An 18,856-nucleotide genomic window follows, 5' to 3' on the forward strand; every position below is an offset into this window, starting at 1 on the left:
GCTGATGAAAGATGGAGAGCCCACGTTTCATCTTCTGATTAATCCAAAATTAAACAATTCAGAGATTTTGATCGCTGGGTCTTTTTTTTTTTTTTTTTTTTAACAAATGTGACAGATAATAAATAGCTTTCTCTAGTATACATAGAAGGATACACTGTGCTTGCTGGCAGGCTCTTGATGGACCGTTCTTCAGCTTATTCTAAGATCAGATAGTAAATCACAATTTCCTTTTAAAGCACTGTTACAATTTTCACCTCTTATTGAAACCAAAGTGTGTGTATTCTACTACTCTAGGCGTTACTTACCTGCTGCTCATATTCCCAGTTACAATCTATCTTACTTTTAAAAACATTTTTGAAGAAGTGGGCATGTGATTTATGTAAGCCTCGTAGTACATGAACGGGGAAAGGAATTAGGCATCTATCGCAAGGCTCATTAGTCGTATTTGAATTAAACATAAATCTTTGGAGAATAAAAAAGTATTTTGCATTTCCCAGGTTTTTTTCCCCCTTGAATCAGGACTTGAAAATTTAAAGATTTTTAAAATAATAATAAATCCCAAAGGAAATAAATGAGAACTCTAACACACCAAACAAGATCATGGATGGTTCAGGGAGAGAGATGATGAGACCTCTATATAAAGTTCCTGTGACCACCTGATCTTAATAGCCTCACCCTCTGTGACTACCTCAGTCCTCTTCACCTCTGGCCCCTCTGAACACCCACCTCTGAGCACAGGCTCCATCGCTCAGGTTCCACAGGACTTTGTCTATGTCTTCTTTATAACTCATCACAATGCACTGCGATTATTTGCTTTCCTTGAACATCTTCCCCACAGTCTGTCATCTCCCCCAAGGACTAGGACTTAACTGTCTTCATTCCCAGCATAGAGCGGAGCACCTCTCATATTTATTTGCGTATGCATTTGTTTATTTACACCTTGACTCTCTGCAAAAGAATTTTCGAGGCGCTTTATAGAATAGAGGTATTTATAATTCAAAGGAATAAAAGATAAATCCATAAATAAAAGAGAACAGAGTAAAAATCAAAGGCGGTTAGTCAGTGCCTGGCACAGTTGCTAGAGTCTATCTGTCAGGGTCTCAGCAGGAATCTGATGGCACATTCAAACGGAATCTGTTAAGGAGAGGTTGAATAAAGGGACGATTTGCCAAAGTGTTAGAAAGGCTTAAGAAATGGAAAAAGTGGGTAGTGCGGTGCCTCTGGGAAGATAATTGAACCAACTCCACAAGTTTTGACTGCTCTAGACCTGAATGCTGGTGACTAGAACCCAGAGAAAGAACTCTAAGGCAGCCTGATAGGAGCTGTGAACTTACCAAGGGAAGGAGCTCACCTGTAGTGTCCAAACCTGCAGAGGTCATGGAATGAGTACCTAGTCTCTCTCTTCCCAGCTTTAGATCTTTTTCTTGGTACCTTTCATGGGCCAAATCTAATGGAAGCCCAAAGACAGAAGGTCTCAATATAGTCCATCCAGGTCAGGTCCCAGAGTCCCAAGCTATGTGCAGTAAAGAGGGGTGAGGAGAAGATACTTAACACATCATACATACTTGCTAACTCTGTTACAGATACATTAGCCACCAGCCAGAGCAAAATGAGAAACATAATTAGTTCCCCAAATCAGAGCATTTATTACTAATAATATGTCAGTGCTTTATGAAAAGGTGTGAGATTAAAAATCTCCCATGGGAACTCCATAGAGTGACTTCCACAGAGCTCCTTCTCATAGCATGCCGGGAGGCACACAGAGGGCCCAGTACACAGAGCAGTCAAGAAGCAATTTCACAAAGTTACAATAACGAGTTATAAACGTACCAGTTTCATAGCCTGATGAACTGGGGTAAATTTTAAAGAACTTGGAGGAAATGTCAAACTGATTATCTTTAATGTAATTCTCCAAGAATATCAGTCACTTTGTTTTTAACAAAGATTTTGATAAAAGTTGAACAACAGACAATTAACATAGCCTGGTAAAACCAAGGATTACATATGAATGATAAAGCTTCAGGCTTCAGTAATCAAAGCAATGGAGGATAAGGCTAGGTTCTTTTGTGAAATGTACGGTAAAGAATCTCCCTGCAATGTAAGAGACCTGGGTTCAATCCCTGGGTTGGGAAGATCTCCTGGAGGAAGGCATGGCAACCCACTCCAGTGTTCTTGCCTGGAGAATCCCATAGACAGAGAAGCCAGCTGGGATACAGTCCATGGGGTTTCAAAAACATGGACACAGCTGAGCAACTAACACTGTTTTCAAGATGTAAGATGCCTAACTCAGATATGCATCTACATAGACGCCTAACACACACACACAAACACACACACACACTCACAACCAAGCTGGTACAAGACTGAAAAAACTCAATAAACATCTATTTTAAAAAGCAGATATTGAAACATGCAGAGAATGAGGCATACTTCCAGTTTGTGCTTTTTCATCTTTACTACCAAGTAGACTCCATTTTCCTCTCCTTCATATATATATATATATTCTGATGGAAACTAGTTATTTCATTCCTTGTTATGGTACAAAGAAATAATGTTCTTCCTGATTTTCTAATCATTGTCATCATCATCTCTAAATTTTGTATAGAACAGTCTTTTGGACTCTGTGGGAGAGGGAGAGGGTGGGATGATTTGGGAGAATGGCATTGAAATACGTACAATATCATATATGAAACGAGTCGCCAGTCCAGGTTTGATGCATGATACTGGATGCTTGGGGCTGGTGCACTGGGATGACCCAGAGGGATGGTATGGGGAGGGAGGAGGGAGGAGGGTTCAGGATGGGGAACACATGTATACCTGTGGCGGATTCATTTCCATATTTGGCAAAACCAATACAATAGTGTAAAGTTTAAAAATAAAATAAAGTTAAATTAAAAAAAAATAAATAAACAAGGTCCAAGGAGAAAGGCCTCATGAGGCTGATGTTTCAGCAGAAAGATTCCCTTATTCACAAATACTAATCAAGTGTTCTATATATTGTGAAGTAAAAGAAAGATGAGTAAGTCTCAGTATTCTTGCCTGGAGAATCCCAGGGACAGGGGAGCCTAGTGGGCTGCCGTCTATGGGGTCACATAGAGTCGGACACGACTGAAGCGACTTAGCAGCAGCAGCAGCAGCAGCAGTATCTACAGAGTCTCTTGGTTTTGCAGTCAGAGGCTCAAATTCTGGTGTATGAACCTAGACGAACTTTTTTTTTTAGCCTCAGTTTTCTTATCTACAAAATGGGAATATTATCTTCCTCATCAAGTTTCTAAAAATATAATTTAAAGGAAACAGAATTATATAAACTGCCTAACTTAAAATGAATGCTTAATAAATACCAGTGTCCTTTTCAGAGTCTAAAAAAAAAAAATTAAAATTGCTTACGAACAGTGGTTAGGAAGTCTACTGAGTACGTCACATGCCTTAGCCTCATGTAGCTATCACCATCTGCATTTTACAGGTGAGGAACCTAAAGCACAGAGAGCTTGAGTGCCTTCCATGACTGGTCCTTCTCTCTCTCTCCAGCTGTGTCTAGCATTTATATTTTCCTCAGTGTCTCCACTTGGAAGACATGGACCTTTTGCAGTTCATCACACCTGCTGGTTTCATACCTAGGATATTAGCACAAGCTATTAATCTACCTGGAATGTGTTTTTCTCTTTTCCTCTTCAGTTAGTAACCATTCATCCTTCAGATTTTATCTGAGCATCACTTCTTCAGAGATGTTTATTTCAATTCCCACATGAGACTGAACCCTCCATTTTAGAATCCGATGAAACTACATATACCTATCCTTTATAGCATTTGTCTCACTGCATTTTTCTATTTTTGGCATAATTACTGGCTCAGTATATCCCTAGTAGACTGAGAGCTATATGAGGGTGAGCTATGTCTTTTCTGTTTACTAATGTATCCTTGGCACCTAGTACAGCTCCTTGAGCAATATAGGTGTTCCTGGAGCCAGCAGTGTGCTGGGAGTTGTAGATAGAACATTAGAAAAGATGGACTTCATCTCTTTGCTCATTGAGTGTTTGGTGTAAAAGAAAGGTAATCAATAAGTAAGTACAATGCCATTTATGGTAGGGGTTAGGAGAGGTTCCAGGGAGAACTAAGATGTAGAGGGTTAAGGAAGGTTTCTCGGAAATAAAAGACCTAAGTAATAGTGATCACTAGGTTCTTTATGTCGGAGAAGGCAATGGCACCCCACTCCAGTACTCTTGCCTGGAAAATCCCATGGACAGAGGAGCCTGGTAGGCTGCAGTCCATGGGGTTGCTAAGAGTCTGGCATGACTGAGCGACTTTACTTTCACTTTTCACTTTTCATGCATTGGAGAAGGAAATGGCAACCCACTCCAGTGTTCTTGCCTGGAGAATTCCAGGGACGGGGGAACCTGGTGGGCTGCCATCTATGGGGTTGCACAGATTCGGACATGACTGAAGTGACTTAGCAGCAGCAGCAGCAGCAGGTTCTTTATGTAGAGTGATTCCTACTAATGTTAAGAAGGAAGTACATAAAGAAACTGAGGAACAAGGAAGCATATGACTTGCCAAGTTTGCTCCGCTAAATAGAAGGGGAACTGGATTCAAACCTAGACAGTCTTGCTCCCACTTCTGTGTTATTATTAATAACTCCACACTGCACTGAACCTTTGAGTTGCCTTGGCAAAAGAGAGATTGGAGACAGGCAGGGCTCCAAACAAAGACTAGAGCAAAATAACGGCTCAGAGTAAAAAAGAGCTTTAAGCTTTTAAGAAACTGATTGATAGCATGTTTAGAAAGAAAAAACAAAAAATAAACCCAAACACTAGCTATAATGTGGCAACTAGATTGGATCAAGGCCAGCCAAAAACAGGTTATCCTTTTCTCACATCTGCCCATTAAAATCCTTGGGACCTGCGTTGCTTGGAAGTCCACACAAACCACAGATGGATTAAGGCTTGATTTCTACATGGGTTATCTCTCTTTTTCAAGACCACAAACAGAAGACTACATTGAACTCAACATTTTACCATATGCATGCTTTGGTGACAAAAATGGCCCCAAAAGGGAATCTGACTTGGTTCAAAACAAATCCATTTTGAGAAAGTTCACACAACCTCACTGTTTTAGAAGTTTAAAGAAATGTGATCATATCAAGTCCATGTGTAACAATGAGGAAAAAAGTAAAAGGATAATTATTCTAGTAAGAGATCAAATTGCCAACATCTGCTGGATCATCGAAAAAGCAAGAGAGCTCCAGAGAAACATCTATTTCTGCTTTATTGACTATGCCAAAGCCTTTGACTGTGTGGATCACAATAAACTGTGGAAAATTCTGAAAAAGATGGGAATACCAGACCACCTGACCTGCCTCTTGAGAAACCTATATGCAGGTCAGGAAGCAACAGTTAGAACTGGACATGGAACAACAGACTGATTCCAAATAGGGAAAGGAGTACGTCAAGGCTGTATATTGTCACCTGCTTATTTAACTTCTATGCAGAGTACATCATGAGAAACAAACCTATATGCAGGTCAGGAAGCAACAGTTAGAACTGGACATGGAACAACAGACTGATTCCAAATAGGGAAAGGAGTACGTCAAGGCTGTATATTGTCACCTGCTTATTTAACTTCTATGCAGAGTACATCATGAGAAACGCTGGGCTGGAAGAAGCACAAGCTGGAATCAAGATTGCCGGGAGAAATATCAATAACCTCAGATATGCAGATGACACCACTCTTACGGCAGAAAGTGAAGAGGAACTCAAAAGCCTCTTGATGAAAGTGAAAGTGGAGAGTGAAAAAGTTGGCTTAAAGCTCAACATTCAGAAAATGAAGATCATGGCATCTGGTCCCATCACTTCATGGGAAATAGATGGGGAAACAGTGGAAACAGTGTCAGACTTTATTTTTGGGGGGGCTCCAAAATCACTGCAGATGGTGACTGCAGCCATGAAATTAAAAGACGCTTACTCCTTGGAAGGAAAGTTATGACCAACCTAGATAGCATATTGAAAAGCAGAGACATTACTTTGCCAACAAAGGTCTGTCTAGACAAGGCTATGGTTTTTGCAGTGGTCATGTATGGATGTGAGAGTTGGATTGTGAAGAAAGCTGAGCACCTAAGAATTGATGCTTTTGAATTGTGGTATTGGAGAAGACTGTTGAGAGTCCCTTGGACTGCAAGAAGATCCAACCAGTCCATTCTGAAGGAGATCAGCCCTGGGATTTCTTTGGAAGGAATGATGCTAAAGCTCAAACTCCAGTACTTTGGCCACCTCATGCGAAAAGTTGACTCATTGTAAAAGACTCTGATGCTGGGAGGGATTGGGGGCAGGAGGAGAAGGGGACGACAGAGGATGAGATGGCTGGATGGCATCACTGACTCAATGGACGTGAGTGTGAGTGAACTCCGGGAGTTGGTGATGGACAGGGAGGCCTGGTGTGCTTCGATTCATGGGGTCGCAAAGAGTCGGACACGACTGAGCGACTGAACTGAACTGAACTGAACAACTTCCTTCTCTAAACAGAAAAATTCAAAGAGGATGTAGTTTTAAAAAACAGTGGGCTGGTTTTTCATCCTCACATCTTTGAAGGACTATGCAGGGTTGGAGGGTGGTGGTGCTGGATCAGGCATTTTTGTACATACTACCCACAGGGAAATCTAAATCTATAACCATCATCATAAAATAAAACAAGAAGCAAATCAGAAAGGAATGAATGAAGGGCAAGTGATAGCCAAGGGGTTTACAATAATCAATTATTAAAATGCCTTAAAAGAGCAAAGAAAATGCTTATCAGATCAGCAAAACACCTTTTAATAAATAATATGATTTGGGTTTAATTAATGGCCTAATTACAGTTTTACCCAATAGGCTTAAATGCTCCAAAGGAACAGTTTGAATCTCTCTGGTAGATAATCTGTGTTTTAAAAAATGTTCTAATTACATATTTGCTTGAGTAAATAATGTGAATTTTACAAAACTGCCTAATGATATATTTATGTGGCTGTATTTACCCAAACGGCCTCTCACTCTGTACTAATGGAATTGGGATTACCGTTCCTGAAAGATGTGGGAACTTGGGATGGCTCCGGCTTTCACTTGATACCCCTGTTATTCTGACTGTTTTTGTTTTCTGTCACCCCAAAAGACACCACTGAAAGCAAGTGACCCACTTATTCATCATCAGTTTATTTAGGAAAAAATTCTTGCTCAACTTTTCGTGTAAACACATTTTGCAGAAAGGGTACAGACTTTTAAAAAATGAGTATTAATGCTGTACAATGGTCCATTAAAAGTGGATGAGACTGTGAACAAGACAGGACATTCAAGGTTTAATTAGCTGCATAATTTATTCTCTTCTTTATATAGTATCTTACAATGCATTACAAAAAAAAAAAATCAGACTCTTTGTCTTGGAGTCAGATTACTGAGACTTAAAGCCACATAATTGTCTGTATTAGGTAACAGACATTATAGAAAAACTGTTTGAATATCCCAGCTGTGGTGGGTGGGGGGCATGTATCCATTCAAGAGTTTTAAGTCATTTTCATGTTTTAGAGACATAAATCTAGAAAAAGTGGATGGCTATCTATTCATAAAATTGCATGAAGGAACTAAGAGTTTCATTTCATAGTTCTCACAAAATCTAACTCTTATCACTCACTCACTCGGTGCTTCATTCACAAAATAGTAATAGCATGGCTCGGGGAAGGAAACACAGTATTTATATTCCAATGATGCTACAGACAAAATGAGATAGTTAACCAAAACACATACAAAAAAGGATAAAATAATTGAGGGAACAAGGGAATGAGGAAAACTAGCTGCAAATAAAATGGAGGAATGAGATTAACATCCTACCCATATAGTCAACAATAGGCTATAGATACTGAGCTTCCAACAGGCCAAAGCAAAACAGAAAACAAGACTGTTTATACAAGTCAATAGAGTCAGATAATCAGCAAGATATAAAAATTGGTTCACAGCAGGGAGGAAAGAGTTAACTGGGAGATTGGGATTGACATATACACACTACTATAAATAAAATAGATAGCTAATAAGAACCTGTTGTATAGCAGAGGGAACTCTACTTAATGCTCTATAATGGCCTATCGGGAAACAAATCTTTAAAAAGAGGGGATATATGGATATATGTATAAGTGATTCACTTTGCTGTACACCTGAAACTAACACATTTTAAATCACCTACACTCCAATAAAAATTTAGAAAATAGAAATACATAAAAAAATTGCTTCATGAGAATCACAGGTGAAATTGATGCCCTGTGTACATAGGACTCTCAGCAGTATCCCAATAGAAGACATGAGAGTAGGTTTCATGTGATTGTCAATTATCATTACAGGACTAAGTTCTTTTAAAAAGGAAGTATATAATAAATGTAATACTGACTCTGTTGATCACAGTGGTATCTCTCTTGGGTGATTCAGAAGTCCAATAATTGCAAGGATTCAGGGCCCTCATTATAGGCATTAATTGTGTTTTACTATGGTTGGGCATAATTGCTACTTAATTGAGGGTTCAAGCTGATAGAGTGCCAGATTAACTAATTTTCACCTTAACAAAAGTGTAATTATTTATCAAAATTTTGAATTCCTCTGCTGATGCCCTTTACATTGTTTCTTACCCTGGGCAGTCTCTCACAAAGCTCAGGTGATCCCATTGCTCAGACTGAAAGACCTGTGATTCCGACTTGTAAGGATGTGGACAGCATGGACCCCGAAACTCTACAATCCTAGCATTTTCTTCTCATCCAATAGCATCTGAGGCTGCTGCCCTGTGGGAGGTCTGTGGCCACAGCGTCTGGTCACTCTGGCCTCATTTGCCTGGATCAAGTGTAGGAAACTGAAGGCACTAAGCCGTATATTTCAGAAACCTTGCAGTAATTGAAAAGAGGGTGATAAGGGGGTGGGGTGGGAAGCTCTTTGGCAACTTGATTATACTGGCCACTCGTGGGCTGCGTGATAAACTTAAGGCATATTTTTGAAATAGTACAGGGCTAAGAGCAAGCCATAACTCCAAGTGCTTTGAAGAGAAGCCCATCCTCTCAAGTAGTCATTTATAATTAGGCTGTGAAACTCAGCCCTGTAGTCATTTATTATTGAAATTACCTTAAGGTGATCTCTAAAACAATTTCATCTCTTGATTTACCTCCTCCTCCCCTTGTAAAAGTAGCAAATGGAATTTGTGGGATTAGCATAGAGGAGCAAATAGGCAGAGGTGAAATGGAGCCAGGAGCAAATGCTTAGCAGGACCTAGAAGGGAGGTGCCAGGAGGACATGGGTGGATCATTGGAGAATTGATGGGAAAGACTCTCTGCTCCCAGAAAAGAGTGGGCTTCAGTGGTTTCTCTCAAGTTTTATTGCACATTAACAGAACCATATGCTCTGCCCATGTGGGCAGCACCTGTGGGGAGTACATCAGCTTCCGACTAAGTGGAGTGTTGGGAAGATTCTGTTTAGAAAATGAGATGTAGTATTACTACAGGGGAGGTCTTCAGCCTTTGCAGAATATATTTCTTTGGATTTTTTTTTATTCTATGTCCACCAAAAGAAAAAAAATATATAGTAGGTGCTATTATGTGTCTGGTTTCTTTGGCTAAACGAAATGTCATCAAGATTTATCCATTTTGTTGCACAGATATTTGCTTATTTTTTAATTTTAATTTTTTCTTTTTTAAAATTCTTATTGGGGTATAGTTACTTTACAGTGTTGTGTTAGTTTCTACTGTACAGCAAAGTGAATCTGCTATATGTATACATATATCACCTCTTTCTTGGATTTCCTTCCCATTTAAGTCACCACAGGTTACTGAGTAGAGTTCCCTGCTCTATTCAGTAGGTTCTAATTAGTTATCTATTTTACACACAGTATCAGCCATGTGTAAATGTCCATCACAGTCTCCCAATTCATCCCACCCCTCATACTGTATGATTTCTTTCATAGAGAATTCATTAATGGGCAAAAATAATTCATAAGAAGTCAGAATAGCAGTTTTGATTGAGGAGGGGGGTGGATCTTCACTGAAAAGACCATGAGGGAACTTTGGAGAAAAAATGAAATATTTTAAAACTTGTTCTAGATTGTTTTACATAGGTATGTAAACATTTATTGAATTGGACACTTACAATCTGTATATTTTAATAAATAAAATGTATTAACATCTAAAAAAAGAAAAAAAAATAACTTTCTATTACTATGGAACACAAAGGAGAAAATAATATATCTTTTTTTTTTTTTTAAGAGGATGGTGGGCAGCTGGAGGGAGGGAAAAATGGAAAGAAGAAAGTACTCTTTCCCAGATTTGAAATCAATACATCTCTATCAAAGCCAAATCAAATTGTATATGCCAAAGTTATTAGACCCAGAGTCTACTTGTTAGAAATAAATATTTTGCCAAAGGATTAAATACCATTATGTCACAGAGGCTGAGTTTCTTCAGCCAACCAGAAAAACCGTGACAGGTAAAACTTGATAGCATCTATACAGGCGGAGACACAGGAAGCACAGAATCCCCAAGTTTAAACGAGAAATCTTGCAGTTTCCTGTGTCCCAGATCAGAACCATGCCTTTGTGGCAGCTCTGGATTCTCAGACTTGCATTTGGGATAAGTCTTATTGGCCTTTAGTGCCCATTCTGGCCTCTGCCCTTCCTTCTGCGTGTCTCCCCACTGCTTCACTGGTGCTGTCACCACGCTGCTCACAGCTCACCCATTCTAAAACCCATCCTCTCAAACTGCACTTCCAGGTATTATCCTATTCTCCAGTATTTCCTGGCTCCTCTCTCACCATCAAACCTTGCTGTTTCATTTGCTATGTTCTCAGGAGCTTGGTGACACATGAGTTTTATTAAATGCTGAGATAAACGGTGAATGTGTTACATCCTCCAAAAAGCAGATTTCTTGTCAACAGAAGTCTCAATGACAAAACTCAGAGAAGAACATATTAGAATCATGGCAGGATGGGAAAAAAAAAATCTGTGATATTTTTCAGCCTACTCTAGCAAACATCACTTCAGTGATTAGGATGGCTTTGGCTGCAAGTAAGAAAATCTGACTTGAATGGACAAAATGATAGGAGTATTTTATTATGCCATATGAGGACTGAAAAAAAAGTACTGAGTAGATGCTTTGGTGCCCATTTCTTCACTTTGCCCAATTCATCCTGTTCCCCAGCTTGTCCCAGCTAAATGTTCTTATGTTGGCAAGATGTTCATCATAAAGGCATCCCATGATGACACAACCAAGTTCAGAAAAAAAGCAGATAACTCATCCCCTTATTTATCAGAGAGAAATGTTTTATAATTGCTCACAAGCAATATTCTCATCCCATTCATGGATCACAGCCTTGTCATGACAAAGGGGCTTGCATAACTCAGTGAACTCTGAAGGATGCCATGCAGGGCCACCCAAGATGGACAGGTCATAGTGGAGAGTTCTGACAAAATGTGGTCCCTGGAAGAGAAATGGCAAACTGCTCCAGTATTCTTGCTACAAGAACCCCATTAACAATATGAAAAGGCAAAAAGATATGACACTGGAAGATGAGCCACCCAGGTTGGAAGCTGTCCAATAAGCTACAAAGTGGAGTACAAAATGAAGAAGGGTAAAGGCTAAGATGTTTGTCAAGAGAACACATTGGTCATAGCAAATATATTTTCCAACAACACAATAAATGATTTTAACAATGGACATCACCAAATGGTCAATACTGAAATCAGATTGATTATATTATTTACAGCCAAAGATGAAGAAGCTCTCTACAGTCAGCAAAAACAAGACCTGGAGCTGATTGTGGCTCAGATCATGAGCTCCTTATTTCCAAATTGAGGCTTAAATTGAAGAAAGTAGGGAAAACCATAAGGTCATTCAAGTATGTCTTAAATCAAATCCTTTGTGATTTTATGGTAGAAGTGATGAATAGATTCAAGGGATTAGGTCTGGTAGACAGAGTGCCTGCTGCTGCTGCTGCTGCTAAGTCGCTTCAGTTGTGTCTGACTCTGTGCGACCCCATAGACAGCAGCCCATTAGGCTCCTCTGTCCCTGGGATTCTCCAGGCAAGAATACTGTAGAGGGTTGCCATTTCCTTCTCCAATGCATGAAAGTAAAAAGTGAAAGTGAAGTCCCTCAGTTGTGTCCGACTCTTATCGACCCCATGGACTGCAGCCCACCAGGCTCCTCCGTCCATGGATTTTCCAGGCAAGAGTACTGGAGTGGGGTGCCATTGCCTTCTCCAGACAGAGTGCCTAAAGAACTATAAATAGAGGTTTGTAACATTGTACAGGAGGCAGTGATCAAAACCATCCCAAAGAAAAATAAATGCAAGAAGGCAAAGTGTCTGAGGAAGCTTTACAAATAGCTCATGAAAGAAGAGAAGTGCAAAGCAGAGAGAAAGGGCATGATATACTGAATTGAACACAGAGTTCCAGAGAACAGCAAGAAGAGATAAGAAGCTCTTTTTAAATGAACAAGGCAAAAAAATAGAGGAGAACAATACAATGGGAAAGACTAGAGATCTCTTCAAGAAAACTGGAGATATGAAGGAACATTTCATGAAAGGATGAGCATGATAAAGAACAGAAACATTAAGGACCTAACAGAAGGAGAAGATATTAAGAACAGGTGGCAAGCATATACAGAAGAACTATACAAAATTTCTTAATGACCACGATAACCACAACGGTGTGGTCCTCACCTAGAGTCAGACATCCTGGAGTATGAAGTCAAGTGGGCCTTAGGAAGCATTACTACAAACAAAACTAGTAGAGGTGATGGAATTCCAGATGAGCTACTTTAAATTCTAAAAGATGATGCTGTTAAAGTGACGCACTCATTATGACGGCAAATTTGGAGAACTCAGCAATGACCACAGGAGTGGAAAAGGTCAGTTTTCATTCTAGTCTGAAAGAAGGGCAATGCCAAAGAATGCTTAAAGTACTGTACAAATGTACTCATTTCAAATGCTAGCAAGGTTATGCTGAAAATCCTTCAAGTTAATCTTCAGCACTATGTGAACCAAGAACTTTCAGAAGTACAAGCAGGGTTTAGAAAAGGCAGAGGAACCAGAGCTCAGATTGCCAACATTGTTTGGATCATAGAGAAAGCAAAGAGATTCCAGAAAATCATCTTCTGCTTCATTGACTACATTAAATCCTTTGACTGTGTGGATCCCAACAAACTGTGGAAAATTCTTCTCTCTCTTTTTTTTTTAATACTTATTTTATTATTTATTTACTTGGCTGTGCCAGGTCTTAGTTGTAGCATGCAGGGTCTAGTTCTCTGGCCAAGGTTTGAACCCAGGTCCCCTGCTTCGAGAGTGTGGAGTCCTAGCCGCTGGACCACCAGGGAATTCTCCTGTGGAAAATTCTTAAAGAGTCTGCAATATCAGACCACCTTACTTGTCTCCTGAGAAGCCTATACCCAAGTCAAGAATCAACAGTTAGAACCTTAAATGGAACAACTGACTGGTTCAAAATTGGGAAAGGAGTACAACAAGACTGTATATTGTCACCCTGTTTAACTTCTACGCACAGTATATCATGCGAAATGCCAGGCTGGATGAATCACAAGTTGGAATCAAGATTGCCAGGAGAAATATCAAAAAACTCAGATATGCAGTTGATACCACCCTAATGTCAGAAAGTGAAGAGGAACTAAAGAGCCTCTCAATGAAGGTGAAAGAGGAGAGTGAAAAGCTGGCTTAAAACTCAAGATTCAAAAAATGAAGATCATGGCATCCAGTCCTATCACTTCTTGGCAAATAGATGGGGAAAAACATGAAACAATGACAAACTTTATTTTCTTGGGCACCAAAATCACTGCATATCGTGACTGTAGCCATGAAATTAAAAGATGTTTGCTCCTTGGAAGGAAAGCTTTGACAAACCTAGACAGTATATTAAAAAGCTGAGACATTATTTTGCAAACAAAGATCTGTACGGTCAAAACTGTGGTTTTTTCAGTAGTCATGTACGGATGTGAGAGGACCATAAAGAAGGCAGAGCACTGAAGAACTAATACTTTCCAATTGTGTTGATGAAGAAGACTCTTGAGATTCCCTTGGACAGCAAGGAGGTCAAATGAATCAATCCTAAAGGAAATCAACCCTGAATATTCATTCAAAGGGCTGATGCTGAAGCTCTAATACTTTGGACACCTGATGCATAGAGCAGACTCATTGGAAAAGACCCTGATGCTCAAAAAGATTGAAGGCAAAAAGAGAAGACAACAGAGGATAAGATGGGTAGATGGTATCACCAACTCAATGGACATAAATTTGAGCAGACTCTGGAGATAGTGAAGGACAGGGAAGCCTGGAGCATTGCAGTCTATGGGGTCTCAAAGAGTTAGACATGACTTAGCGACTGAACAACAATAATAGTCTCAGATGTCATATGCTCCTTTCTAACCCATAATTGTCACAGACAATGTGAAATTATGCCTGGCTTAGACTACTCACACTACCATTTAGTTATGTAGGAGAGGGCATGCCTCCCAAACAAAATTTAGATTTTTTGCATATAATGTAAACTTAAATATCAATCTGGTCTTTTACTTTAATTTACTTTGCTCTTAATTCAGTAATAATATCCTTCCTTCTGTAGAAGCATTTCCAATGCTGATCCATAAGAATTCAGTGTAAGAGAGAGAGAAGGAAAAGAGGAATCAGAAGACAAAACAGTTTTGTAGAGTCTAAATTTTGTGACGTCTAAAAGGTTTTATTACATGATTCTGTTTCCCATTCAAATTGGCCTTTCCTAGTAACTCAGACACTATCAAATATCTTAACCACAAAAATCACATCAGGAGCAAGTGAGTACACATTTAGAAGAGTACAAGAGGTTGCCTGTGGTCCACTGTGTTGGTGATGCAGGAATGGAGACTATTTTATAGTGCTGATGAGTGAAAGCACCAATCACAATGAAGGTGAGGTTTTTTCCAGAAGTTGAAAAAGCTATAAAACTGTATCTTAAACCTTCGTTCCATTGATCTAGAGTGAAGAAAATCGGCCAGGTCCACTGCTCCTAATTTCAAATCAACTTAACTGGACTCCAGTGACTAAAAAGTGAACTGAAACCTGAATATTTTTCTCCTGAAAAGCTCTGTGAGCACAATTGGCTAGATATAGGGTCTCTGGTTTACATCACTTCACCTGCTAATGAACCTCACAGCACTTCGACCTCCGTCACATGGCCTTCCACAAACAGGCTTGTACTAAGAAACACATTGCCTCAACGTATCTCAAATAAGGACAAGATCTTCCCCATCTTTATAGCACTCTCTAGTGCTTGGAATAGTGCTAATTAAAGGCTATCAATATAAGTTTATTAAAACATAATTGTTTGGTTTGAAAAGCTGTTGAAAATAACTGACTTGTTTATAGTATGCTCTAACAATATAAGAAAGAGATCTGTCTAGAGTGTTTCTTTGAAATACATTAAAACAGAAAGTCTAAATCCTTAATGTTTAATTTTTTACTAATTGAAAAACTAAGATTGGTGGGATGGGGGGATGGGTGGGAGGGAGGCCTAAGAGGGAAGGGATAATGTATACATATAGCTGATTCAATTTGTTGTATAGCAGAAACTAATACAAGGTTGCAAAACAATTATACTCCAATTAAAAAGAAAGAAAAATCAAGATGGTCAGAATAAAGACTGTGAACTAGTTGTGCATTAATTGTATTGAAAAATCAAGACCTATTGGTAATTCTGGATGAAAGTTTCACTTCCAGAAATCACGTTTCTTGTACAGATACATCTCAGTAGACTAACAGGAGTGAAGTGGTGTCTTCCCCAAGAGCCAACACTGGAGCTTTGGCTTAAAAGCTCTTCACAACAGATAAGAGTCAAGAGAGTAGGGTGAAAATCCTGCATTAGTCTGGTGTCATCACTGTTTGTCTAGGTAAAACCATGTAATCTGAAACAATACCTATGGCCAGAAGAACACAACATTTACTCAATGGATTTCTGAACAATTACATCTTACTAGCTGGCTAAGTATTCAAAAATCCTTTCCTACTCATTTTGACGAGCAATTTTGTCTCCTACAAAATTAAGGTATAAAACTGACTTTTAAAGATATTACTATGAGTGATCACAACCAAACCAGCTAAAACTTGGTTTTAGCTTTCCTTGAGGAGCTGTTTTACTTGACTGTGTGCCCCTCCTATAAGCTATGTTTGGCATCCACTTGAATTAAATAATCTGTGAAGCAAAAATGCCTTCCTTTGCTTCAGTTTGCCATAGCACTTAAAATTCTAACCACTAGGAGAAGGCAATGGCAGCCCACTCCAGTACTCTTGCCTGGAAAATCCCATGGACGGAGGAGCCTGGTAGGCTGCAGTCCATGGGGTCACTAGAAGTCGGACACGACTGAGCGACTTCACTTTCACTTTTCACTTTCATGCATTGGAGAAGGAAATGGCAACCCACTCCAGTGTTCTTGCCTGGAGAATCCAAGGGACAGGTCGCACAGAGTTGGACATGACTGAAGTGACTTAGCAGTAGCAGTAGTATCAAATAACTCAATTAAACAACCATTGAGAACTTACTACATGAGTGAAATGTATTGATTAGTTTTTGAGAAAGTTAAAAAAATCTGTTTTAAAGAGTATATAACCCACAGAGGCCAAGGATGAATAAGAAAATAATTATGGTTCAGTATATATACACATAAAACACATATATACGCAAAAATATATAGAGGGGATCAAAGCTAGAAGAGATATGATCCAATTGAGAAAATCAATTGAGAAAATCTTTGTAGACAAGAAAATATGTGCAAAGAATCTTAAAATACAGATTTAAATATTTTTTATTTTCTAGTGGACTATAGTTGATTAACAATGTTGTGTTAGTCTCAGGTGTACAGTAAAGTGATTCAATTATACACATACACATATCTATTCTTTTTCAAATTCTTTTCCCATTTAGGCTGTTACATAATATTGAGCAGATTTCCCTGTGCTATACAGTAGGTCCTTGTTACTTATCCATTTTAAACATAGCAGTGTGTATATGTAAACCCCCAACTCCCTAACTATTCCATACCCTACCCCGTAAACAGGTTTGTTATCTAAGTCTGTGAATCTGTTTTATAAATAAATTCATTTGTAAAAAGATAGATTTTTAATATAACTGATAGTGAAAGCAAGTAAAATGGGCATATGAGCAAAATCAAAGAGACTTCTTGGTTTTTATGTTTCTTTCAAAATGGGCAAATTCAAAATGGATAAAACCTAACCCAAGGACACTGTAGTGAACAGTTGACAGACAACAGGATTCAGAGGAAAGAAGATAATTAACAGGGAGGTTTTAATGGTCAAGGGAAGCCTTTGAAAGGTCCAGAACATGAGATACAACAGGAAGATCCTAAAGTTTCTGTGGGTGGCAAGAGATGACTGATCAATGACATGACGATCCCAAAATGAGTTTTTCCTTCTCTACCATTTATTCTCAGGCAGTCTCTAACCTCTGTGTGCATTAATCTGCTTTGACAAAGCAAAAAGAAAATAAATCCGATGATGCACTTTGCTCGAGAATGTGGAATCTATATTGAGGCCAACCTTAGGGAAACAGGAAATCAGAGTGAAGGTTACAGCTCTGACAGCGACCTGGGCTGGCTGCGCTTTCATTCCTTTCTAGGTCACACTGACATGAGGCCCACAGACAGCTTTGAAATCTGCCAAAGAAGTCAACACATGCCAGGATGGAATGGGATTCCACTTCCCTTTGCTTTTTGTAGTAAAAAACTCTCATCAGATGTAGTCTAGTCTTTAAACAAAGTGCCACTTAGCTTAATCATTCTTGTAATTCTAAAAAAGCCTTTTGATAGCCATAAACGGGTAGGGAATAAAATGACAACAGACAAATGTACTAAAGATATACATAGTAAATTAAAAGGAAAATTAAAAATATGAAAAAAAGTTCTACTGACTATAATCAATAAAAAGAACATTCAGAAAACTATATCCTATCTTTCACTTATTAAATTATCCACTGATACTATCTGATAGAGAAAGCTGTTTGCCATAGATTAGGAACATGAGATACTGGCATAAGGTTTTGATTCAGTAATTCAATCTCTGGAAATTTGTTCCAAGAAAATATTTTCTATTTGTAGATCATAGTCACATTATTGCTAATAATGCAAAACCATAGACAGGTTTAATATAAACCAAAGACAATGATCAAATTTATTTAGAACAGTAACATGAAAACTATGTGGAACATGTAGCGGTGGTGTTTTAGTCTCTGAGTCTAAACAGTTGGACACCCAACTCTTATGACCCCGTGGGCTGTAGCCTGCCAGGTTCCTCTGTCTGTGCGATTCTCCAGGCAAGAATGCTGGAATAGGTTGCCATTTCCTTCTCCAGGGGATCTTCCCAACTCAAGAATCGAACCTGGGTCTCAAGCATCGCAGGCAGATTCTTTACTGACTGAGCTATGAGGGAAGCTGGAAAGTGCTTATGAAATGTATCAGGATACAAAATTAAATGTATAGCTGTTATGATCACAAGACTATAGCAAGCATACTGATAGTATGTAAAATATAAAACAATGCTTCTTTTACTTGACTATAGTATTTACAAATAAACTTTCTTTTGTCTTTTTGTATAGTTTCTCTAGTACTGACATGTTGCCCTAGCAATTTTTAAAGGCTTTATATGTTTTAAAGTCTTATTCATGAATTTCTAACTGCAATTGGATTAGGAAAAATATTTCATCACAGTATTTAAAGTACCAGAAAGTATGTATTTGGTCCCATTCAGTTTGTTAAATAAAGAAGCTACTGCCTAAGGAATAGCACTTGGGAAGGAGTCCTGTGTCCCCATACTAATTGAGAAGG

Source organism: Bos taurus, chromosome 8 (genome assembly GCF_002263795.3).
Source record: "Bos taurus isolate L1 Dominette 01449 registration number 42190680 breed Hereford chromosome 8, ARS-UCD2.0, whole genome shotgun sequence".
Classification (NCBI taxonomy): domain Eukaryota; kingdom Metazoa; phylum Chordata; class Mammalia; order Artiodactyla; family Bovidae; genus Bos; species Bos taurus.